The sequence below is a fragment of the Chinchilla lanigera genome, unplaced genomic scaffold (genome assembly GCF_000276665.1).
Source record: "Chinchilla lanigera isolate Chin_1 unplaced genomic scaffold, ChiLan1.0 scaffold00125, whole genome shotgun sequence".
Classification (NCBI taxonomy): domain Eukaryota; kingdom Metazoa; phylum Chordata; class Mammalia; order Rodentia; family Chinchillidae; genus Chinchilla; species Chinchilla lanigera.
Genome location: NW_004955526.1, coordinates 2764634 through 2772385, shown reverse-complemented (window position 1 = coordinate 2772385; position 7752 = coordinate 2764634).

Genomic DNA, 7752 nt, shown 5'->3' with positions numbered 1-7752 from the left:
ACATCAATCTGGTTTGGAAGTTGTTTTCTTTCAGGACCTGAAATACTTCACTCCAAGCTCTTCTTGACTTTATGGTTTGTGTTGCAAAATCTGGCATGATTCTGATGGGCTTTCCTTTATAGGTGATCTGTTTCTTTTTTTAACAGCTTTTAATATTCTGATCTTTTTGTTGAGTTTCTGGAATCTTCATCACTACATGTCTGGGTGTAGGTTTATTTTGGTTATGATTAACTGGAGTTCTATATGCTTCACTTAGCTGTATGTCCAATACTTTTTCCATGTCTGGGAAATTTTCTGCTATTATTTCTGCAAATAGTCATTTTATGTCATTTGTGTTGACACTTGCTGTTTCATTAATACCTATTAATCTGACACTATTTTTCTTTGCTTCATCTAGCAGTTGTTGAATTGCTATTTCCTGATTCCTTGTTGTTTTTAAGAGATCCCTCCTTTCATGTTCATTAGTGGCAATGCTGTCTTCAAAGTCTGAAAATCTATCTTCAGCTTTGTTCAGGCGGTTTTGCCAGCTTTCAATGGAATTTTTAATTTCCTGGATACATTTTTTCAACCTGTTTCATACATTCTAGTTCTGTTCTATATTGTTCACTCAAGGTTTCCATGAGTTGTCCATGCTCTTCTATTTTCTTATCAATGTCATCTTTGGATATGCTGAACACTTCTTTCATTATTGTTGTCATTTCTTTTTTCACCTGAGACATTATTTCTGATCTGATGTCTTTTATGGCCTTATGAAGTTGTTTCTTTCCTTCAGTTGCTATCATTTCAGAAATTTCAGGTGTACGACTTTCAGGCTCTTCTGTGTTGATGTCTCCTGGACTTGTTTTGGGTGGTGTTGAGGTCTGGGATTGCGTTTTGCTCCTTTGTTTTGTCATTCTTGAAGATCCAGAGGTTCCCTGGAGTGCAGCTTCACTGTCCTGTGTGTGGCAGGGAAAGTGTCTGAAGATCCACAGTGCTCAGTGCAGCTCCCGTGCTGGTAAGTGGTGGTAAGGTGGGGTCCCAGATGCTCCCGAACTTTCTTGCATTCAGCTGGCTCCCAGGCATGTGTGGGAAGAGTTGGGGAGGTTCACTGCAGTTCCTGAAGCTGTCTGGGGTTCAGCCCAGCTTTCACAACAGTAGGGGGGATGCAGGTTATGGTTACTGAGGCTTCAGATATTGCTCAGAACAGAGCCTGCTTTCCACACTGGCAGGGAAGGGGTGAGGGTGGGCTCCCCAAGGTCACTGACTTTGTCCAGGTTTCAGTTGGGCTTCTGGGAGGGGGGGGAGGTTGTTCTGGGAGTGACCACAATGGTCCCAGAAGTTGACTCAGGCTCCATGTGCCTCACACACTAGTCGGGGAGGCACCAGAGTGGCTCACCAGCACTCTTAAAGATGTCTGGAGTTCAGCCCAGCACCCACACACACTGTGTGTGCAGGTAGTAGCAACTGAGGCCCCAGAGGGTGTCCAGGGCTCTTCCTGCCTCACACGCTGGTCAGGCAGGTGCAGCAGCAGCTCAACTGGGTTCCTGAGGATGTCCAGGGTTCAGCCCAGCCGCCACAGACACACTATTGGTGTCCAGAAGGACTTTAAGAACAGACAGGACTGATAAGCTTGTGAGATCTGGTACAGGTGAAAGGGGTGTGTGTATGCTGGGAGGGCATGGAAATTGTCAGTTTTTACCAGTGGTAAAGTTTGAACATGTCCCCCAAAGTTCCAGCTTTGCAGACTTACTCCCAATGCAACAGTATTAGTATGTGGGGCCAATTATGGTTCAGATCTGCAGTGTCCCCCATAAGTTTCATGTGTTGGAAGGGTGACTGGTTCTCGGGGCACTGTACTCATCAGCTGACGATCCACTAAGGAGTTCAGTAGCTGAGTGCTGTCAGGAGGTGGCCCTGGTTGGAGCCAGGTCAGTGGGGCATGGCCTGGAGTGCATCTCCTTCCTGGTTCCTCCCTTTGTCCCTGCTCCCCAGCTCCCATTACCTGAGCAGCTTTCCTCCTTGGCAGTCCCTTCTGTGGTGCTCTTCTTGCTCTAGAACCAGTTGACTAGGGATTGAATCCTTTAAAAAATCACTGAGCCATAATAAAACTCTCTCCCTTTAAGTTGTGGGTGCCAAGTAGGTTGTATTTGTTCCAGCAATGAGAAGGTGACTGAGGAAGGGTTTAAATCCCGAGAGCCTTGCCCTTGTGAATGACCTCATGTTCCATGGCCGTGGTTACAAGCAGGCTTGTTGTAAATGATTTTGGCCCCTCTTGTGTGCCCACTCACACTCTGCCTTCTGCCGTAGGAAGGTGCTGCACCAAGCCCTCCCCACATGCTGCTTCTTGATCCCAGACTTCCTGGGCCTTTTAGAGCCTTCAGAGATAACAGACAGCACAGCACAGCACAGCCGTGGTTCACCACCAGTGTCCTAGACTCACCCCACAACCACGAGCCAAATAAACCTGTTCTTTATAAATTACCCATTCTATGGTGCTGTCATAGCAACACAAAATAGACCAAGACACTAACCAGTTTTAGAGTAGTAAACTATGGCACAAAAATTCTATTGACTTGCCCAAGAGTCTTACTCTTCTCTTTGCTAAGGTAAAATACCCAACACCCAAAGTTAAAGGAGGAAAAATTCATTTTGGCTCAGTTTGTAGAGGCCTCAGTCCATAGTCAGCTGGCTCCAAAGCCGGGTGGCCTGGCAGAGGGGCATTGCAGAGGTGCAGTCCATGGCAAAGCAGGGTAGGCAGAAGGTAGCAAGCAGCAGTAACAGCAGTCTTTTTTCTGTCCATTTATACTCAATCTGCCCAGGCTACAATCTGATTGCTTGGGGCCAGCCATATGCAGGTGGGACTCCCTTAACCCCAGCATCAACCCTAATACCAACACTGCATCCTTAATCCTAGAATTACACACCTGAGGATCCAGCCACCTCCAGAAAGCCCCACCGATGACCACATCTACGTGTTTGAGGGGACAGCTAGATATGAGCAAACATACGGATTTCAAAAGATTATTCAGCATCAAGATTATCAAAAGCAAGGTAAAGCTATGTGATATAAAGGCTGGGGCTAGGCTCTTGCTTTCCCTTTCAGTGCATTGTAGCTACATCTAGTTGCTCTAAGAGAAGATGGACTTTTGAAGTAAAAATCACAAACAAGCATCAAATGAGGCTGTCTATGTAACTGTTAGGTCCAGGGATGCCTATCAGAAAATCAGACTTATTGCCCTTCATAGCCACAAAAGTAGCTGAATAGTAACATGGGCTAAAGTCTTCTGCCTCATTCTAGAAACAAGATGGTAAAGGGCACCCACTTAGGATGCTTGACCATTTACCCAAAGATGCATCATATGTTACTGTAGATTTCAAATGTACGGATTTCAAAAGATTATTCAGCATCAAGAATATCACAGAAACTGTACCTAAGTCCAGTACATGTAAACTTGAAAACTATGTAATATTTGAAAATGACATTTTTTAATTCACCAAAAAGAATTTTTATCCTTACATGGGTGGGGAGGATGACAGTAACAGTTTGGAGTTTGGGTTACAGAAAAAGTTTTCCTAGACAATACTGAATGTCTGTCTTGGGCATTTACACTTGATCTTAGCCAAACGGCCGAGAAGCTGTCTCAGGCATTTAGAGAAAGTGTTTTCACCTACTTGGCTAAACTTTCTTACACACGTTGAGTGAAAGCACACAGACCCCATGGAAATTAGAAATCCAACCTTTTCAGTAAGAGTACAACTCGTGAGACCCTGGGGAGGCTGCATCTGAAGCACTCTTCTCACAAAGCGTAAGTGCAGTTTAAAAAAAAGACAACTTCTTGTCCCTTCAAGTCAAATGTTCAGTTTGTTAGTTGCCGGAAACATGGATTATCTGCGGTTGCAGTGCTGACAACCTACTCGCTTTCCTTTGGGGACAGCCTCTGTGCACTCCCTGTTCACTAGAAGCGCTAGCTCCACTTCAGCGGCTCCTGCCAGCTGACCGGAGGTTGGCTCTTGATGTGTCCACTTCTGAGGAAACGAACAGACCTGTTACACAGCGTATGAGCGAAGCTGGAAGGTACCGATTCACCAATAAGCCAACAGCTCATAATCAGACTTGCACAGCTTTGTTCAACTCATTCCTAACAGAAACCACTGCTTGCAAGAAAGGTCTGGCCAAAAGTTTGCTTATTTAGAAATCTGACATTATTTTAGAAATAAATGTACATATTTCTTCAACAGCATAAGATATTCTTAAGAGCAAATCACAATTTAATCAAGAAGTCTCCTCCTTTATCATTTATTCTACGAAAAAAAGAACGTAATAACCCTATTTATAACTCTGTAGTGTTCAAAGATTAAAGGGAGCGCATAATTAGTTCAGTAACAGAAGTTGTGGAACGATAATCTAGTGTCCCTGAATACTAATTTCACTGTGTTAAATTATAATTCCTACAAGTAAATCTCAGTTCTGCTTTCCCATTGGGCCTGTTAACTGACGTCACCTCCAGCCAAAATAAAAATTATTGAGGCTCTAAGATTTAGCTCTATTGTTTTTGACTAGAAGATTCACAAGTAACCAGTTTTACCAGATACACTGTTATGGACAGAATGCTCAGAAATTAGGGTTATAATTGTGCCACTTACAGAAAAACTTCACTTGGTACACTGACTTGGAGTTTAATTCAAATAGTTCTTTGTTCAAAACAACCTGTTGGAGCCGGAAATATAGCTCAGCGGCACAGGCCTGCTTGGCAAGCGCGAGGTCCTGAGTTTGATTCCCGGTACCGCCTCCTGCCCTCCAAAAAAGCCTGTTAATACCTTACCATGCTTAAGTGGACCACAAGAGAAAATGCACCGAGACAAATATTTAAAATGAAGACTCTGCCATCTAGTGGCACACCGAGAAAATGCAGCAATTGTTGAGTACCAAATGCTGCAGCCCTCCTGAGCAGTTCTGCATACCCGTAGTACCAGGACTTCTTATGTCCACAGCCAGTAAGTGCTATTTCTCCATAATCTTTTTACAACCATTTTGCCTGGGATTAACCTCCAGTAAATCACTGAGACACTAAGATTTTCCTAAATCTGCCCAATCTTTCATAAAATCAGGTCTCAAAAGACTGCTTTCCATATTGGCCATGATATATGAGTTTGAAATTAGTAGCCATTAAACAGCAAAAGGGTCCAGTGTAACCCATGTGAAGTCTACAAGAACAGCTAAAGAACTTTCCTTCACTATTCTGGCTGCATCTACTACCATGCCCTTGAAACAATAACAGCAACTAAAAATTACTGGGCATGAATGATATAAGTCAATCTTCACAAAAAACCTACCAGTTAGAGAACAGTCTTACTTTAAATTACAAATCGAGGCAGTTTAGTAATTTGCACAAAATCATAGTGAAAGAAAAAGGGATCTTAAACTACTGAAAGTTAATATTCCTACACCAACCAGTTTCCATTTTAAGTCTCAAAAACTCGTATAATTTAGTTACAAGTATCGGGTATCTAAGAACCTTCAGCAATACTCCTGTACTGAAGCCACAGAAACTAGATAGGTAAGAACTTCAACTTGAGAGCTCCAAAGAATCACTACTGACAGAACCCTGGTAGCTTGGTAGAAAGTCAAAGAATAATTTTGTAGCTACCTTACATGTACACTTAGAACTGCATGCTCTGGAGGAAGGAGAAACATGAAGGTTAAAATGGCGACATCTTCATTGAGTGGACTTTTAGCTGCTTTTAGCTGAAGTCTTACAAAATGTTACTTTGAAAAGTAAAATGAACCTGATAGCAGCGACTTTCCTACAGTTCCCTGTGATTCTTCCAGATGATTCTTAAGCTTATCTCTAGCAGTGGGGCTTCAAACTCCCATGAAAGCAGCCAAAGTTCCAGTTCCACCCAGTTTCATGATTCTCTCTCCAAGGTTTATGTAACTTTGGGCACTTTGTTTTTACACACAGGTACATGTGTCCCACACTGTTTTCGCTTCTAAGTGTGGGTCCTGGTTCATCTTCCCAGTACCTTGAGCTTCTCAGGACTTGTCTTTACCAGGTACTGCCCTGGTCCAATAGTTATATAGGAGCAGTGTTCAATTTCATTCTAACTACTCAAAAGCATATATTCTGGAAAAGGAGCAGGTTACAGTCCAAATATAGTGGATAAATCATTAGAATCGCATTATAACTTTTCTGGACAGCATGCAGAGCTCCAGCAAAAGGGACACTGGTCCTGAGTGAGACATTCTTCTTCACACTCAGTGAGAATGACCTTCACACTGTGTGCTGCCCTGACACATTTCCAGAGCACCTTTCATAAACAGCCCTTATTTTTGATTGGTGATGAGTCTTTTCCCGTTTCCTTCCCTCTCAAACATATTGGACCAAAGGAAAACAAAAGCTCTTAAATATACCCAGGGGATTCACTGTGCTGTTGGAGTACATACACAATTTTGGTACGTTCATAAAATGGAATACAGCACATAGCTATTAAAACAAACGTCAATGTGTTTGAAACAAATTACTGAAGTATGCATGTGATTCAATTTGTTTCACAAACACTACATTTCATCCTTTCCCTAATAATGAGTTCCTAATGTCAAAAAGGTTTATGAGTTGCAAACAGGTATGTAGCAAAGGGATAAAAATACAGATAAGATAGCTAAACTTTCACTGGCCCCTTCTGAAAACGGAGCCACACCACTACACAGCAATGTACACAGAGAGTGGTAACTTCTTATGTTGAGGAAAACATTTGAAGCAAAATGGCTAACCCAAAGCATGTGTCAGGCTCAGTGGAGCACACACACGTGCCGAACAAAACGCTAAGTGCTTCTGGGAACGTGGGAAATACTTCAGGAACATTTTTGACTAAACCATTTTCTAGTATCTACAATTTTTATCCAAAAAAAGAAAAAATTCAGAAGCCCTGGGGACTGCTCTCACTGGGATTCCCATGTAGGCCCTCCCTGCACGGGCCCTGCACCGAGTGAGCGAGAGCTCCAAGAGCTGCTGGTCCCGCGGATTGAGTCTGTGCTTTACTTGTGCCCGGACCCACTGGGGGGGGTTGCAGGCACGGGCAGTCTGTGATTGCTGTGGGTCCGGCCCACATCTGGTTCCTGTGTGTGTCCTGAACTGACTGGAGACACAGAATCAGGTGGTTCACAATCTGTCAACCCTGCAGTTCATGTCTGGGTTTTGCCTGTACCCTAAACTGCCTGGGGACATAAGTCCACTGGACCGGGACTGTGACAACAGTGCAACCCGAGTCTGGGCCATGCATGTGCCCTGAACTGCAAGGGAATACTGGATCAGACGGTCTGCCATCAGCTGACACCAATGCCCACATCTGAGACCTGGGATAACTAGATACAAATTAACATCTGCCAGAAAGCCCCAGACTAAGTAGTGCTTCTCAGGGGTCACTTGGGCAAACCTGACCAACAGGAAAACTAGGGACACTATCGGCCTTTGCTGTGCAGCCACTGAAGAGGAAAACTGAGCTTTCTGCATCTGGTATCAAACATGACTAAATGAAGGACTAAAACATAATCCCAGAACTCCACCCCACTCAGAACAAGTCCAGGAGACATTGACATAGAACTTGGTAAAACATGCTGGAAATAGCTAAAATGATTGCAATGGAATCCATTGCAATGGAAGTAAAGAAACAACTTGGCCATAGAAGAGATGAGATCAGAAATAATCTCTCAGGCAAAAAATGAAATGACAATAATAATGAAAGAACTGCTCAAAACGTCTGAAGAAGAAACAT